We start from the raw sequence: 17,745 nt of genomic DNA on the forward strand, positions 1-17,745 counted from the left end.
TTAAATTTACTAAAGGGCAAGGGGGACTTTAAGCCATCTATATGAGTTCAGTATTAAAAATATATATACATGACAGGTGCCCATATAAGTTCATGCAGTACAAAATATTCCATAAATGAGCTCATTTATCTGAGTAATTTAGAAAGAGCTTCTGCACAAGGGGAGATATTTAGTATGAATTATAGTCAGTTTACCTTTCATAAGTTTTTTCATCATTTCCCAAACCTCCTTTGGTGCTACTGAAAATATCTGTASTTATCAAGTGTTATATTCAACCTTGCTATTCCCTATTCCCAGGAAAGCCCTATTGGTGAAGTAACTCCATGTTCTTTTCAAGATATGCAATATATAAAGCCCTTCACGCATGATTATTCCTTCATCATAAACTCCAGATAAAACAAAATCAGGGTAAGAAATCCTTTATCTACGCAAATAGCTTCCATAATAAAGAATATTTCAGGTAAAAAAATCAGTAGACTCATTCTCATAATTTAAATTCCTCTCTTTTGTGAAAAATCCCTCTTAAGATTTTCAGAATGACTTTGTACTCTACTGAAAATAGAGTAGTAGAGCAGCAAGGAAATGAAATGAGATACAAACCTTTAATGATTTATTAATAACCACTTTCTAAGACATTTCTAACTACTAAAGAGAAATGAGAACACTAAATACATTAAGATCTTCAGAGGAAGACATCTAATGGAAAGTTATAAAAGTAAGAAAATATTTCTAAGGTGGTGGGGCAAAACATGATGATTGATTTAAGCGCATTTTAGGTAGAGCTGGTCCTGCCTTCAGATATGAGGCTACTACATAACTTCCTAAAACCTCCCACAAATCAGCATTTTACTTCTGTGCAAAAATGTCTGAAAATCTTTTGCAACGTCTACTTTATTTTTTAAGACTYTAGAATGCATACCAAAAGAAAACTTTGTGGAATTTACAAAAACTAATGTTAAAGCAGAATGATCAGCATCAATGATCAAGAGAATGATTWTCCTTTTCTTGTCATTATTGTACGTTTACACAAGTATAACTTCTTCCAGTTCTTTGAGCTCCTTGAAAAATTATACTTAAAAGGACCAGGACCAACATAACCTCCACCTGCCATGCTTCTACTCTTCACTATGGGCTGACAATGAATAGTTTCTTCTCTGCAGAACTGTGGTTTTAGAGCACTGGATGACAAGGACATGAAGAGGCCATATAAGGAGAACTTTGTTCCAATATAATACATGATTTCACAGCATCTATGGCCAAAGAGGAACCTGGTTGACACCCCACTGAAAGAGATGTTTTCATGGTTGTTCTAAAAGCCATATATTCCACCTCAGCTAATACCATAGCCCACACTAGAAACCAACCTGGATCATCATCATCTCCAGCTCTTCTCTTCCTAAAAGGTTCCCCCCATGCATCCAGTCATCCTAGGACATCAATCATCGCAGTACCTAAACTTCAGAGCTATAAGCACTGAAAAACGTCTCTAAAGTACCCTGAAATTCTGGAAAGGCATGACATGTTCTTACAATAGCCTTAAAACTATATAGTTCTACAGAGTATTTTATTCCAAGATCTTAAGACTTTTACAATTAACTAATTAATTTGTAAACACACAATTATATTCAAGGTAAGGCTTAGGTCTTCTAAATTTGAGATACCTAWGTCAGATTCAATAATCTGTCACTCAAGATACCAGCTCTGAAGTCTATGAAATTTCTTTGTCAAAAATATTACCAAGAAGCCTGTGCAGAAGTTCAATGCTAATTAGCTTAGTGTGAGAGAGTTTCATATTACTTGAAACTTGGCTCAGAAAACAAGAACAGAAATAAAAAAGGCATATTCTAGAGCCAATAGGACAGAAATTGATGACCTAAGTTCAACTATAAGATAATAACCAAAAGAAACCCTAAGGTCGATATTCTGCTTCCAAGACAGGAAGTATTTAAGATGCTTTCTCACCTTGTGCTTTAAAGGCATTCTGCTCTCCAGGCATCAACATCTTGTTACAGACACCAGTTTCTCTGCAGAGGAGAAAAGAAGTTTTGCACAAGTTTTTTTTTTTCAGGTGAAAAAAGTACACAATACACAAAGGAGAATTACATGGCATTAAATGGGATGGTGTTTATGCTGTATGAGACTCTCCAATCTGATACAGAGAATTACAAAATCAAGAGCATCAGATGTTAAACACAAACAATTATTGTAAGAAATAAAAGTAGAAGACATTGGCCTTCCATAAATTTGTGTTTTATTACGAAGCAGATGTGCCACTGGCACTTTTTGCTTTATACCAAAAGAAGTTTAAAACTAGACCAAGAAAACCTTTTTTTTTTTTAAATGAAAATTATATCAAATTTTGATGTGATTAAGAATAATTTTCCAGTTTGGATTCCATTCTGACAATCCAAAAGGTAATAGTCTGCAACACTCTATGAATGAGGAATTAAAAAGAATGGCACAGTGTATTTCTTAAAAATATATTTYTAAAAAATACATCTAATATTCAAAGAAAGAGAGAAATGCCAGAAGTGACACATTATYTTACATTTCAGCACGAGTCTTCCTCTTGCTTACAATACGAAGGATAAACAACATGAGCCACAAAGGCTTTTGTATGCACCATGAACCACACTGCATGGGAACCACTTCTCCGGCTCTCCAAAGGAAACGGTTTCTTTCATCTCTGCTCAAATACCAGGGATGATATTATTTATTTACACATGAAGGACTGGGAATCAAATTCACCTCTTCATTTTGTACAAACCAGAGGTGCTTGCACTGGAGCAAAGAGCACAGCTGCACGGTGGGAAGATGGAGCTGCCCTCACCAGGATCTCCAGCTCTTAGACSTATGTGCTCCAAGGAGCTAGTGGAAATTAGGAGGCCTCTCCATAAAATTATTCTGCATAGGGTTTCCCAAACTTTGAAAATGAATTTCACGCTAACAAGACTTCCTTTTTCTCTTCCTCACCAGAAGGTTGCTATCTCACTCTGAAGGGTCTAGCTTTTGGACATCTACGTGGGCAAGCCAATACACTCCACCAGACCAAGTCAGAAAAATCAGGACCAGGAATAAACTATAGCCACCAAGAAATAAAAATAGTTAGATGGTTGAATTTGTTAAGATACAGAGGATGGTGGTAGCAGAGCTCCTAAACTAAATCAACAGTCCTGCAAAGGAGACAGAGGCAAAAAGCACAGTAGTGCTGGAGGCTACTGGAAAGAGAAGAAACAGAGCAGTAAGAGGGGAAAATGCATTTGAACGGCTGCTTTGAGATTATGAGGTGCCAAGACAATTTGGTATACAGACATTCAAATATCAATATATTCTGAACTATTTTCTGTCTTCTGGGCACCTAATGAGGACATCAACTGTCTGGTGACCTGCAGAAATGTATGGTCCAACTGTGTGAACTGTGTGAAACTTGATTATTTAAGCTTTCCCTCCTCCCCGCCTTCGGTGCATTGTTGATAAAATGAAATGATGATTTTAAGGTTAGGGGGACATGAACTACATGTATGTGTTTGTACATGTGCATGGTATCTTTTGGCTGTGTGTTTTGCATTCTGAGAAGAGACTTGCGGAGCATACAAAAAGGAGAGCAGATGCTACAGGATGCTACAAGACTCCTTCGCAGGGACTCCTGTAAATCACTTGCTAGAGCTTGGCTTCACGCAGACACTTTGAAAGAATGGAATATTATAATTAATTCTCCACATATCAGATACTATACATTAACACGGTCATGGTGTCAGTTTGTGAATCCAAGATGTTCTCTTCCACGCACCAGCCATGGTGGGAAAACCACACGTGTCAGTCAGGGTTGATATTCGCCACCTATGCCATCAGGTTGCTCAAATAAACCAGGTGGCAGAGGGGTCCCTAAGACTTTCCTTCTGAATTAATCTTTCTGAAATACGACTTCTTTCCCCCGGTGCCCCAAAACCAAAAATGACGCAAGTGCAAAAGTCTCCATAGCGAATTAACTATAAAAGAATAAAACAGTTAAACGAATATATTTTTCATGCTCGAGGGCTGTGTGTTTAACAGTTTTCTAACTGTTCATTCATTTATACAAAAATACTTCAGTTATTATCTACTTGAGTTGAAATTAGATATTTAATTGACTGGAGGGAATGAAATCCGCTCACTTTTAAATAAGGCAATGATTTAAAAATATAACTGCAAAGTGATTTGTAAGACCACACCAGCACTAGTTCTTGGCACACATCCTCGTCTGTGTATATATTTTAAAAGCACGGTTGTTTTTACAAACGTAGTACTGTGAGAGCTAACTTCTTCAGAAACATGTTTATCTTAATTAGGAAAGTCAACAGACTTCTAATGGGAAGAAATGGGTATTTTTCTCTGTGGTATCTAAAGCATCAAAGGCCCCGTTCTCATGCCAAACCAATCTTCCTTCCTGCCTGCCTTTCAGACCCAGGTGATTGCAGACAGCTGAGCAGACATTTTCCCAAAAGCTTCTATTGACCTGGCTCCCGTCCTTCCCCGTTCTCCGGCTCCTTTTCTATCCGCATGTCACTTTTCTTTCTCTTTCTGTGTATTTGTTGTATTTTTTGCCTGAGGAAACCTAGGGATATTCATGGCACTGAGGCAAATAATGTGGAATTAAAAACTAAATTCTTCAGGCCTTATCCTAGCAACAGGACCATCACCATCTGTTCAGAGGACAGGACTGCCATTATCCGCTGCATTCTTTGTACGTACTCCATCACCTGTGAGGGGAAAAACACTGCCCCTTATCCTGGGCTCTTTGTCTAAAWACAAAGTAGTCTGCTCCTTTCTGCTACCAATACATTTCATAAATGTGACATACAGTACCTTTAAAGGGATTAGGCGACTATAAAAAAAAAAAAAACCTTTAAAGCTTAGAAAGAAGAAAAAAATCCAAGAAAGGACATCTGCCTGATAAACTGCAAGAGCAAATATTGCTTAATTTAAATAAACACYGGAGGTGCATTAGTAAAACTTAAGCACTAATTCTGCCGTCTACTACTAATTTCAGTAATGCAAGCACTATATGTGTGGCTTTTGGATATTTTACAAGAGCAGCAGAATTGTTATTAATTTTTTTTAAATTTAAGCATCTAATTTAAAATCTGCATTCCCCCATGTGCTGTAAAGGCCATTCTGGCTGCTTGCAAGCAGCACTCACTGGCTCAAGTCCCCAAATACAACCACAGGAGCTAAAGCATTGCACCTTCTATCTCCAGAAAACACAAAGTTGCTCAATAGAGCTAAAACGTCACCAAAATTAATTTGAAGGTATCTTTTTCTCCTCTTTAAGGACTATACTCATAATTTCTTTGATCTTTGTCCTTTTGAAAAGGGGTACAAAAACTGGACGTGGAGAGTAACGTAAAAATTAGTTAATTTATTTTTAAAAAATCCTGGAAATCAAAGCAGCAATCTTGACCTCCTATTATGTTTCCAGTTAAAAATTGTAATTTATAAAAGCTGGCCGACTGGCTCTTTGTTGTTTTTATGCCACTTATAAACAAAGCTGCAGTCACGTTTATCCCTCGGCGCTTGCGGACATATTTGTGGTACGTCACTTGGCAACATAAATTGGTAAAATCTGCCTGTTTCTCCCCAACCCGCAAAGCGCTCGCGCGGCACCGGGCAGGCTCCAGCCTGCGGAGCRGGGTGAGAGGTCTGGTCACCACCATCACGTCCAAGAGCAGGAGGCAGCACCGAGCTTCGGCCTCACCGCCCTCCTCCTCCCCAGCACACCAGTAACATGCTGCGTTTGCACAACAGGTAGGCAAGACATATAGGTGGATCTCCTCTTCTTCTTTCCATACATTTCTCCCCCCCTTTTCCATAGTTTCCATAGTTTTCCCAGTTCCAGGTTCATTATTTTAATCCATTTGCTTCTTCATTTCACAGGCTGGTGGTTGGACGGGGACACGGGCTGCTCTCCTATGTGGGGAAGCAACCAAGCATCTCCATAGGACAAGAGTCTTCCCAGGTGGGCAGCCAAGCTCACCTGAGCACAAAGGTTAGATCCAACACTTCCAAGTCAAAATTCATGCTCATCCAGCTCCATTTTCCCTTGTGTTTGTGGATACATGGAAAATGAAGGAGGGACAAGCTGCAATAAAAGACCTTTGCTAAAAGCCATAGCTGTCAGGTCCTACAGGCTTAACTCAGGCATGTGAGCAACTCCATTTAGGGAGGACAAGTATCCATAAGCAGAAGAAAAATGTGCTCTAAAATCTAAATCTAAAAACAATTCCACTATCTTGATCTCATCAGAAGAAATCCTTACCCCTCCAAGGATATGGGATGAGTTCTAGTGGAGAATACATTTATTAAACATCTAAGCTGCCACCAACTACTTTTTAAGCTTGGGTGAAAGCTGGAAGTTTGCTCTGCAGCTACAAGATCCAGGAGCTGGGACCCAGAGTCTAGGCAGAGGCCAGAGTTTTAATTTAGGCCAAGACATTCATCCTTCCCAGTCTGAAGAATGGTACTACTTCAACTCTATTATCCACAATTTTGTCAACACCAACATAAAGATTTATTTTTAAAGTCTTTGAAGAATAGTTTAGACTTTGGCTTTCTCACAAAGCTACTAAACTTTGCATCCCTCCCAATATTTCATGAAAATAATCAAATTCTGTACATATTTCTAGGACAAAAATCGATGCTGTCTTCACTATAGAGATTCTAAAATACACATTCTACTATTCCCATAGCCCTGCTATCGCTACAGACCACCCTTTAAAGAAAAAGACAGGTTAAAGCAATGTATTTCATACAGAAAGCTCTCTGGTGAGGGGGGCAGGGAGGTGTTAGCATGCAAGTGTATAGAACAGAAAACACAACTCATTTCAAAAGTGAACAAATATTTCCAGAAGCGCTAAAGCGGAATATAAGGATAGAACTAATGAGGTTCTCCATGTTTTTTTCCAGCTTCAAGGAGGAAATCATTAGTAATTTAAGACAGATAAAGAATTCCTCTAATTAAAATATTCCGAGATGAAAAGTAACATCCAATTATTTTCTTGATTTGACACAATCTAGTAACAGCATAACAGAGCAGTATTTTATACAATATCGAGGGATTTGCTAAAAAGCAAGTACAAACTGAATTTGAATTTTGAGGACAAAAATAAAACAGACTAGATTTGCTAGATGCATTACACTGAACAGTTTAAATAATTACAGAGTTAAACAGACTTCCTCAGCTTGATGCTGAGGAATTATTGACTGAATAAAGTTTGCAAGGAAGAATCAAGCAGCTAATAATGGTTTCCTTCCTATCGGGGAACTTTGTCCATCAGATATTGGGCGCACTTCTGTTCTGTAATTTACACTGAATTGCAGAGGCACTTTTCTGTTTTGGGCCATCTAGATGCATCTCATTTCTTAGTATCTACAAGAACGTCAAACCACAGACCTCCAGGTCTGCTCACTCCACAGCAAGTCAGCAAAATGTGTGTGACCCAACTTCATATTTGCACATGAGAAACTCCATGACATTCTCTTATCTAGAGTTTACATTAATGCAGCACCACAGTAATTACTGAGAGCATCTCCAAGTCACAGATAAGTGCACTGGAGAGCTAGCAGGACAAGAGTGGTCTGCTCTTTTCCCTATGCAGGCTGGTCTGATAGAGACCCAACAGAGCCAGTTGCCCAACTTGGAAAAGGAAAAAAAAAAAGTGCAGAAAAGCAGGAGCACAAGCAAAAGAGCCTAATCCCAGCTCTTTCACAGTGCAATACACTTGGGCTTAGCCACTTAAGGCACACTACGCTTCAGTTTTACTGTTAGTAACGTGCATATTGTCTTGATCCTAAAGCATTACCAGACTTTCACGTTTGGGAGAAACATTTCAAAAGCCATAGAGGAGTACAGATGATCACTGYGACTATTAAACCAAAGCTTAATGCACTACAACACAAGCATATTGTTGTACTACACAGCCATAATGATAACAGCAAGCAGTAAAAGACACCTTAGCAGCTGCTTACTCCTTCAGCRAGCTGACAACTTGAGGCTTTCATTCAGGTCTCCAAGCTTCCCAACCAAGTGCTAGGAGAGGGGGTGGAAAATGCTCTTTCACATAGTACTACTTTAGTAGACTTTACAGTCCTACGGCTCATGGAATGTAAATAGAGCAAACAAGAAAAAAAAACTCTAATAATTAGGGAGCTCCTGTTTCTGAAAGCTAAATCCATGAATCAAGCAAGTATCTTATATTTTGTTATCCTTCTGGGCAGCAAAAGATGTGACTTTTGAAAACAGATTARCAAGGTGAAAAAATATAAGAGTTTTACCTATTCTGCATCCATTCTTAACATAAGCAAGACGCTGAAGAGGGCTGGATAAAGAAAGAAGAAAATTTAGCCSGACCCTCAGGCCTATCATAAAAGAAGTCAGAACTAAACCGCATCCCTAGGACCAAGCAAAATGGAAAAGGATGAGCTCAGAGGGCAGAAATCTCCGATGGGATGGGAAAGCCTAAGGGTGCAGAGGCCAGAGAGCAGCTGAGCAGCGAGGGAGCGCGCGGGGCGGCCGCGGCGCTGCTATCCAGCCCCGGCCTGACAGCCGCGGCTTCTGTTGCTACTGCTAATGATGAATTCCATATGCTTGGCTCTCCCCGCTGCAAAGCACGTCGCCGCGCTACTGCAGATGAGCGCAGCGACCCTTCCTCTCACTGGGATGTAAAGGTTTGAGGCCAAGTACGTAGGACTAGAAACTAGCACGTGGTCAACAATGATTTTAAAATTGATAAATAGAATAAATAACAGAATAGAATACATAGGATAAAGTCTATTCTTTGCCTTCTCTCTTCCTTCTAGCTAATAATCCTTAAACAGGGAAGAAAAATTAAATATGGTTATTCAGAAACTATTTTKTTTTCTTCTGCAACTTCTAGCCAGTGTAGGTAACAACAAAGCTGTGATTGCTTGAATTTTGAGATGCATCCAGAGATAAATGGAGAGGAAAGAGACTGCTGCACATGCAAGTTTTTCTGAAGCAGAATGAGCAGCTTTAATAAAAAAAAAATTGGGCCACAACTTACTCTCTGGTCAGTTGAACCTACTGGATTCACTTGTTTCCATCTATATTGTCACATCAAAACGACATATAAAGAAGTACTGCAAAAGGGCCTCACTGCCACTGCAGACACTCAAATACAAGAGCAGCACTGACTTAAGATGCCCCCATGGCCATGGTTTCATCTACATCAGTTTTCCTGGGCTCTTCCAGTTGAAGTGACGCTCCAGTGGAGCAGCACGGTGTCAACACAAGTAGGAGGAGACTGACACAACCAAACATAAGATCCCTCCTTCTTCTCTTCCTGACAAAAAAATCCCCTCAGATGGTTTCAAAATAAAATAAAATAAAACTCACCCCCACCTCAAAGACTGAGAGCTGGCCATTAAACAGAGACAACCTATCACAGCTCCTCTCCCTATTTATTTATTTTATGCTTAAACTATTTCCTAGGCACGTGCTAATAAAAACATAGACCTGAAAGTATTCACTTATTGTGAATTAGTTGCAGAGAAAACTAGTACTTTGGCACATTGCCTATATGGGAAAGAAAGAAAAGGGAAAAAAAAGCACCAATATATCACTTCCTTCATATATGTAATAACTACAAGGGATCATTCTCATGCACTTGAATAGGCCACTTTAGTGATACACATCTGTCTGAGAAAATTAACCCCAAGTTTACCTCCCAAATGATCACAATCGCATATTATAATTAATGACGACACTAAGCACATTAGGCACAGAAGGGGTTGTGTTCGTAGCATGCTTTTGGCTAATGCATCTACATGAAACCCTTCAGATAATCTCATGGCGAACAGTAATTTTGGAGAAACGGAGGGAAGCRGGGTATCCCTTCTGGATTTTAATCTTGTTTCTTCTTTTACAGAATGAAATAGTTAAAGCACTCCAACTTCAGTCCATCATTTTAATTAAATGCATCCGAGTAGTCGCCATGAAGTCTAGGACAGCATAGSAGGCTGGCAGACTGAGGACTAAAAACTATAGGCAGCAGCCAATGCTCTCAATGGGCAGGAGTGGTACATGCCTGTTTTAATGACGTTTTAATGCTTATACATTGAAAGTGTACATTAAAACCCTCCCATCCATGAAGCACATCTATGAAGACACAAACAAGCAAGGTGCCACCATGGCACAAGAAGTGCCAAACTAGCACTAGCTTGAAATGACACTTATCTCTCGTTGGGTTACCAGTTGCACTATTATATATGGAAAGCACAGTGCTCCACGCTAGRCCTATCAACAGGGAAAAAGCAAAGAACCAATCAACCAAAAAAACCCAAACTACTTCCAAACTATAGTTTTGTTGTGCTTCCACAGCTAATTGCCCTCCATAGCTAACATTAGGRTAGCAACAATTTGCCCACTACAAGGCAAGAACAGACTTTATGACTTTATCTTCAAAGCTATCAGTTACCAATTTGAAAACTATCAAATTACATATTCAAGACTGATATTCTCCACTGAAAGAAGCTTTGGCCTACAAAAAAATTTTTTTTTTTACCTTTATGTGAAGAGTTGGTAATAATAATTCCTTTACTCATTGCTTCCTTGAAAAAGCATAAGTCACAAAAGGGAAGAAACAAAATAAAATGAAAAAGCTAATGTGGGCCTGAAGCAAAAACCTCATTTTATAATTCTTTTTGTTTTTTCTTTTATAGTTTGTCACACGGTACTTAATATGTGCGATTAAAAAAAAATTAATGCTTATGAGACAATGCAAACTCTACTAGGAGTTAATTATTCTTTATTTTCTTTTTCATTCTTGAAAATATATAAATACATGGTAGGTATTTTATTTATAGTCCCCCTTTCTAGTCTAAAAATAAACAGCAATAATTTCCTTAGCTGATTTTTCCATTGCTAAGATCTGCCCACCTGCAACTTTAAATATGGCAACTGCTTGACAGAGGATCCCAACGTGTTTCCATCTCTCCTGAATCCTTCCTGTCTCCTTGTAGGCAGAGAAGCCCAAGGGGCATAGTCCAAACTGAAGGAGCATGCCAAGGGTAATAATCTCAGAATTATGGGTGCAAAATGCAGGATATTTAACAGCAGAAAGTGTTATAATTCTGACTATTTAGCAGTCTCTGTGTAACCAGAAGTAACATAGTGGGAGTTGAAGACAAAAGGAAACCTTCCCGCAAAGGTCAAATATTGTTAGTCTTCAGCTGAACTACTTGTGCCCCAGGATAACCTCTTTCCAAAAATAAGCTGCAACCAAACCTTGAGTTTTTAGAGCCAGCTTATTTTCATTTTCTAATTTGGAACCACTTCAAAAAAACAAACAAAAATGCTTAAAATAATTTTTTTCCCAGGGTTTTTGTCTCACATAAGAGTGGCAATAGATGTACAACTCAAAGGCCCCYGTTTGCTACGTTGAGCCAAGGAGCCGCAGATGAGCTGCTGGTGCTGAGCCAGGTCTAGGTCTCTTTACCTGTGCCGTTCCCCCGGGTCCTGGGGAAGAACGGTGCAAACGAGGCCACGGAGCAGGTTTTGCTCTGCCRCAGCCCAGCACAGGTTGTCTCGGCAGAACCACCACGTTTCAGCAGAAGGCAGCTCACAATAGGACAAAGTATTGACGGGAAAGCAATGAAGCCAGAGGGGCCCACCGGGATGCTCAGGAATTGGGGARGGAAAAGGAAAAACCTCCCCACACAGAAGAAAGGTGCCTGATAAGGAGGAATATGGGTCAGGAAGGATGTAAAATAGAAAAAAAACCATGCTAAATTACATGGATTTGGGAATGTGAACACCACTTGCAAACAACATGAGCTGGGGGCAGTGCTATTCTCCACAGTCCTGAACACCTTCCCTTCCCTTTTGAAGAAAGGCTCATTCCTTCACTGCAGACTGATGGGAAGCAGGTGAGAGGAAGAAGGTGAAGGACTTGGAGAGAGAAAAGCAGCTACAGAGACGCATTAGCGCAAACGAATTTCACCAGGGTGTTATGCCTAACTCACCATGAAAATAATCTTGGCAATCTCTAACCCCCACCACAAAACTGCCCCAGAAAAATAAAATACCCTTCTTAGCTGCTCAGAAATAGATACTCAGTTCAGTAGGTCGCTAAAGTAGAGCCTAAAGACCAGCAGAGTTATTAGGTAATGCAAAATGCCTGAGAGGAAGGAAGAGACAGGCACGCGTTGTGAAGACAGACCACAGCCCCTCGATTTATTATATACATAATAATTAATAATGACCCATTTTTCCTATTCCTAATTTCTASATTCCTTACTCACTTTAATTAAGTTCACCCTAAAAATAGGATGCTGCAGAACAAAGAACTTTTTTTACAACTTTAAAAATGCGAGCTTACTCACTGGTCAGGATTTTCCCGGCTCTCCGTGCTTTAGTACAAAGAGCTACTATGACACAATATAAATGCACTATCAATGAACGACATTTTTAGATAGAACTTGAGAATGTAACATTTACTGATTCCATCTGTCAAGACGGAGAAAGAGAATGAGACTTTATAGCACAAYACACAGGAAACTTAACGGCAACAACAAAAACAGAAGTACAATCAGCATAGACACCATTTGTTGACCCACAATCTGCATTCATTTAATTCCACTCTATAGATATAGGACTTGCTTTCTTCACTAACATGGCCCTCGGATCTCTAAATTCAACAATAAAATTACATTTACTTGACAGCGTTCAGAACTTATTTGCGTTATTTTCARCCACCCCGGTTCTGTCTTCGGTGCACAATTTTAATGATGCAGSGGCTATAAAGTTGCCTAAACACATAGGCAGTCTGATGAAATCTTCTTCTGCTGGGGCCCTGTGCGTGTACCAAGCCCAAGAGCAATGCCTGGATTGCAAACGCAGCCCAGAACCCTTACGTTTTCCTTCTGCGTCATGAGCCTGATTTAAATTCAGAGCAGAGACGCCAGCATCCCCGGCGAAGAAGAGCAATTGCTCTTTAAACAACTTCTGTAAACGCTTCCTGCGCTAACAAGGGAGCGGAGAGTTTGCTTAGGTGAAATAAAGCAGACGGACGGACCTCCCCGTATCCCGTGCGGGCTCCGAGATTCAACAGCCAACGAGGGTGTGCAAAGAAACGAGGAAGGGTGGAAGTGCCAAAGGTATCCCTTGGAGATGGGCAGATTCTCTTGTCATGCAAAAGAGCTCCGGAATGAAAGAGAAGCAGAGCCCAACCAGGAGTGGTTTCATGCTAATGTGAACCAAGGACCAACTGTAGACTTTGGATGGTGTGATGGTGCCCACCCAAATTAGCTCACCTCTGCCCTCCCCGAGCCCGCTAGGAAATTAATTTCCAATAGTAAAATTGATTTGGCACGAGAAGGCAAGGAGGAGAAAGCACTGGGCCAGGATCTGGGRAGAAGGGGCCATTAAATGGATAAACTCCCAATTTTGGTGTTCCAGGCCACAGCAGAAAGTACAAGATAATACCCAAATTAAAAATGAACRCACTCCTTACAGCCTATTATACATCGAACTTTCTGAATATACAGTGCTATATATGATCTTAAAGGTGCCAAGTAATTCTTTAGGCTATGATTTAAGAGTGAAGTCCACTATGTAAAGTAAGTTAAAAAAATCAGATTTTAAGTGATTTTGGATTAGTTTTCACATGTTGGGGCATTGAAGTATTCCTAAAAGCATTTTCACTGGAGCTTGAATTCCAATTAACAAGAAGAAYATTTACGTGCAAACAGTCATAGACTGTTGAGAAATATTCTCGCTAATTATCTTCTTTACTAATATGGCCAGCATTTGTAAAATTATATTTCATACGCGATGTGCAGAAGCACCTTCAAGCTTTTAATAGCATCAGCCTTATGTATTCCTCCTGACAGATGATATCGACCAACCAGTACATTGTGGAATTTGGCTGGAGCTTCTGAAATGGGGAACATGGGAGGTGTCAGAAAGGAAAAATTTCTACTATTTTAGAGTGCTTCCCATCGTAAATCATGCACTGATACCACAATCCTTGTAAAAATCAGAATTTTTGTGGATAGATGTAAAAAAGCGATGTGTATGTAAGGATGTTAGCAGCTCTGCCTCGTGAATGCATCTCCAATACCTGCTAAAGATCCTTGAGATGTTGCTGCTTCATTCTGGGACATCCTCCTGGTGCATGGGACCTGCTCAGAGGGGACATGCAGGCAGCACATCTTGGACAGGAATGCAGGTTGCACTACTAAATACAATTGAAAGCTCTGCCTCATTAGTAACCCACAAAACCCCAACAAAAAGCCCTAAGCAACAAGACATACAGACATTTTTCTTCCCTATCAGCATCAAAGTTGTTTGGTAGAGATGAGAACCAGCGCCTGGACAGCATTTATTTTTATGCTTTATTATTTGGTTCTAAAGAAAGTCACCTTATCAAGCGAAACAGCATCAAATAAAACTCTGCCATGACCAAAAGGAGTAACGTGGCAATGATGTATCTCATGTCATACAACTTTTCAAAGAAATTCTTATCCCTTACCCTACAGATAAATAAAACAACACATCCCTGCACTAACTAAACTTAATTTTGTGAATTACAGCTTTTTTAAATTCAGTGGGGAGGGGAAACCCTTGAGAAATGGAATTTTGCCCATAGACTGATGGCTTYGGATCACATTTCTAGTGGGCTTATAACCTGCTCCAGTGAAAACCTAATTTTTAATTTGCTTTTAGGGTTATTTATTCTTTTTATTATTACACTAAGGGTTTATAATTTAATGTCAAACATAATTTTGCACGAATTACGAGGCTGCACTATGATGCTGAAGATAAGATGTATGTGACTGGTTGGCATGGCCTCAAACTAGGTTTCTGAGAAAATGGATCACTAATTGGCAGGCTGCCATCCCATACACTGCTTAGTTCAACTTCAAATGAAACAAGCCATCTTTTGCAAAGACAGAGGCACAACATCCTCCCAGAGAGTGCAAAGAAAAACAGTTTTTAGTTGTTTTCTCTTAAAAACTCTGCCATATTTACCATTCCACACAATACAAGCGATATCTGTTGTTAACTACTCATGCTGACAACAGCTTCATGCTGCTCTGCTACTTTTAGATGTTTATGCCTTAAAACAAAAACAACAAAGAAAAATCATTTCAGGTATCAATTAAAGTTCTAAATTATTGGTCAAACCACTTCATAAAAATCACACCAATTTTGATTAATTGTAGTTCAGCCATTTAAGAGCTGAAAAAACATGACATTTTGCTATGATGTCATTCTCCCATTCATTCCAGTGGTTAAAGTCCTCCACCAGAGCTACAGAAAGAATAATATAAAATTAAGCATGGAAATGATCAGAGGAAATAATTTTGACAATGAAGTAATTTCCTAGATTGGTTTTAAGTATGACTTTTGTCAGCTTTAAATAAAAAAAATAAGAGATGCCATAATTTTATTGAACTTGCATGGTGAATGAGTAATGTGCATGTGTCAGAAATGGTGTCAGTTAACTCAAAAATCAAACCATATGCTCAACCCAACTAGAGCAGAACACCCCAAGAGCAAACCCAAATCAAACATATACAAGGGAATCACAAGCCAAAGAACGGCGGCTTTAGAACCAACCATTACTAAAAGAAAAAGACACAAAGTGCAATGGTGACGTCTAAGACAATTTCATTAAGAGACAGATAATACAGTCTATATTCAAATTCTCACATTTTGGTTGACTTTTAAAGCTCTTCAGCAATATTCTAAATTCCCTGGGAGAAACTCTCAATAAATTTTACATWTTTTCTTCTAAATAACTAATTTCAAAATTTTGCCCCTAGACTCTAATAGTATTTCTTTAGTTTGGATGAAAGTGAAGCCCTTGCACATGTTTGTATTTTCGTAGGTGCCAAACTGATGCTAGGATCCAATCCAACTTATTTTGAAATCAAATGGAATTTTTCACTTGACTAGAATTCAAGCATCTGTTATTAGCAATTTCAAAGAGAGAAAAAACTTTTAAAAAATGAAAAATGGGGAATCGGGACATTGCAATTTTCTCTGTCACCCTCTTTACATATAACTTCTATTTCTAAAAGAAACTGTATGACTTCTCCAATGGGTACTGAGGTTAGCCAAAAGCAGTGGTAATTCTGTACTTGTTAAAACCTCGTACTCACAAAGAGCCACAGCATTCCCTGGAGTGAAAAAGTTGCTTTTCTCTTAAAGAATCAGTCATGATACTGCTGTTGGTGCCTCCTTGGAGCACTGCTCGTTCCCATTCAGACCCAGATCCAAAGTCCTGAGCCTATAGCAGGACCAGCAGTAGAGCTATGAAGCGACTATTCCCATCACAGCGACTTACGTCATTTCAAAAGAAAAAGAGGGAGTCCTTACTGAAAAAAATTAAAATAATGCAGCTCAGAAACGTTTCAATTCTCAGAAAATGAAATTTCATTTAAAAACAAAGAGAGAAGAGAATCATTTTTGCTGGGCAGAACTGTGCAGAGTGAATCATCAYCACCAAACTGGTCCTGCTTTAAAAGCATGCAATAGTTTGTGTATCTAGGACTATATTCGTTTAGCAAACAGACATCAACAGAGTTTGCTCAAGAAAAGCACACATATGTTTGGGGTAGGCATCTGACCTCTCACGAAAAGGGAAAAACAGCCTCATTTCAATATTGTGAGTGTAGCTTTGCTTGGATCCTAAGGGTCTGCCCATTGTCTCCTGTTAGAGGAGTGACCCAAACAAGGTGTTCTGACCTTCATAACATCAGCTCATGAAGATTTAATAACCAGAAAAATGATTATATGATATCAGTTAAACCAAAGTCCTGATAATAATAAAATATCCCCAACATCAGAGAAGGAAGGAACCACTTYGTATGGGGGAAGTCAAGCACCACAGTGGACAACACGGCCTTTGCATTTCAGAGCCTAAAGATGCTCCAGCATTAAAACCTTGGCAAGCAGAAGACCTGGAAATTCGGGAGCTGGCAGAGCAACTTCTCTATCCCTTTAAATTCTTGGATGGCTTCCTCACCCAAAAAACACATTTCCCATTAGAGGCTATAAAAAGCAATCAGAATGTACCCAGACTTTCATTAGCCTGAATGCACATAGAGTATTTCTTAAGATGGCATTCATGTCTTATCTTGTACTACTAGAAGTCACCTGGATAGAGAGTTACTTTGTCATCCAGATGTAGAGAATTCCACATGCAGCTCTAAAAATTAACTACAACCTTGCCATTGCTTTTTCCAAGACGTCCATTTTTCCTGGTAAAGCCAAAGATGCTGAAAACAAAGATGTAAACCTGTAAATAAAAGTTCAGGAGTTTCTCTGTTCAACAAAGGTACATTTCACAATGATCAATTAATGCAAGCATTCAAGTTTAGCACGAAATGTCCAAGTTTTTTCCTTATAGATCTTTTATTCACCTGTACTCCATCCTAGGGCACTAAGGCAGCCTCAAAAATTCTCACTGAGAGGCCAGAAATATTTGAAGACATCTTCCTTCACCAGCAAATAAGTAACCCTTATCCAGGATCAAGCTTGGTGCAATCTAGCAACAAAAAGGTGCCTGTTTTTCCTCCTTGGGCTCTTCCAGTCAGCCCAAAGTTTGACTCCACGTCCCTCCCATCTCAAAAGTCATGCCATGAAACTTTATTTCATGCCTGTTCGTAGTCAGACACAGAGAAAGGACATTTTTCTTTTGTGACTCATCCGATCAGTCCATGACCCAGTTCATCTAAACG

The sequence above is a fragment of the Nothoprocta perdicaria genome, unplaced genomic scaffold, assembly GCF_003342845.1.
Source record: "Nothoprocta perdicaria isolate Ctin4 unplaced genomic scaffold, notPer1 scaffold_27, whole genome shotgun sequence".
Taxonomy (NCBI): Eukaryota; Metazoa; Chordata; class Aves; order Tinamiformes; family Tinamidae; genus Nothoprocta; species Nothoprocta perdicaria.